This window comes from Gossypium hirsutum, chromosome A02, assembly GCF_007990345.1.
Source record: "Gossypium hirsutum isolate 1008001.06 chromosome A02, Gossypium_hirsutum_v2.1, whole genome shotgun sequence".
Classification (NCBI taxonomy): Eukaryota; Viridiplantae; Streptophyta; class Magnoliopsida; order Malvales; family Malvaceae; genus Gossypium; species Gossypium hirsutum.
This window is the reverse complement of record NC_053425.1, coordinates 76,387,065-76,388,402: the sequence shown is the minus strand read 5'-3', so window position 1 is coordinate 76,388,402 and position 1,338 is coordinate 76,387,065. Positions and strand designations below refer to the sequence as shown.

Genomic DNA, 1,338 nt, shown 5'->3' with positions numbered 1-1,338 from the left:
TCTGTGATTATGAAATCATTGGGGAAATGGTAAGGTTGGGCGAACTTTAGGTTGTAGTGATTGTTTTATCATGGCACTGTATTCAGCAGTGCTGCTGAGTTTTCTTTGGCATTGCTTGGTCTAGTTTTCTCATTTTTGGTACTCTTCTTGTGTTGTTCAAAAGTTTTGCTTTGACCAGATTCTTAATTTGTTGTTTCAGCAACAACACTCTTGTCAACTCTATCTATTTATGTGCCACTTCTAAGAGTGATTGCTTTACAATGTTCTTTCCCATGTGGTCTTGCATTCTCGGTATCACTAGGCAAAGTTCCTTATGTTCTTGAGTTCAAAGCATTAACTATCTGTCTTACTTGGCTCTCTAAAGCTCGTAGAGATGATGTTTGGCTCTGGACCATAGCATCGTTCTAGGCCATATACTCCTTCAATAAAGATTCAATAAATGAAGAAGAAGATGATGTTTGTCTTTGTTGAACTCGTTGTTGAAGCGATATAGACTGATGGAAACCAGGTGGGACATTCATGGCATTGGGTCTGACCGTTGTGTTAGAATTTCCAGCTCCTTGATTTTTCCACCTAAAATTTGAGTGTTGCTTTCAGCCATGGTTATACGTGTTGAAATAAGGGTTGTTGTTCATATTGAAGTTGCCCATATAGTAGACAAATGCTGGGTTTAGAGGACATTCTTCAAAAATGTGATCCTCACCGCAGTAAACATAAGATAACCCTGTTGCTTTCAACTTTTTCACCTCACTAGGCTTCTGCATAGTCTTTATCATGTTGGCTAAAGAAGATACTTGAGCAGTAAGCGATGTAATCGCATCTAGTGCAAATGATTCAGCTACTCTCCTACCATTTCCAACTCTTGTTGTTGGGTATTGATAATCGTTTTTAGTAATTCTCTCCAAAATTTTGTATGCTTCATTGTAGGACTTGTCTAACAGGGTTCCATTAGCTGAGGTGTCAACCACCATCCATATCTATGCATTCAAACCATTATAGAACATCTCCATTTGGGTCTAATGTTGAAATCCATGCAAAAGACATTTCCTAAGTAGATCTTTGAACCTTTCCCACACTTCATACAATGTTTCATCCTCTAGTTAGCTGAAGGATGTTATTTCATTTCTCAATTTAGCATTCATATCGGGTGGGTTATATCATAGCAAGAATCTTTGATAGAGATCATTCCATGATTCTACTGTTCCAGGTGGCAAAGCATTGAGCCATGTTCTAGCACAATCTCTTAAAAATAGGGAAACAACTTGAGTTTTAAGGCAGCTTCAAGGACACCTTGCTATCTAAAAGAATCGTAGACCACCAAAAAAAGTCTCAAGTGCA

General features: G+C 38.1%; 1 non-coding gene across 1 annotated transcript; it reads left to right on the top strand.

The window, feature by feature from the left end:
• Positions 1 to 1,026: 1,026 nt before the first annotated feature.
• Positions 1,027 to 1,133, top strand: LOC121216382 (small nucleolar RNA R71). The gene has a single exon (XR_005912566.1). It is a non-coding gene; the product is annotated as a small nucleolar RNA R71 (small nucleolar RNA).
• Positions 1,134 to 1,338: the final 205 nt, after the last annotated feature.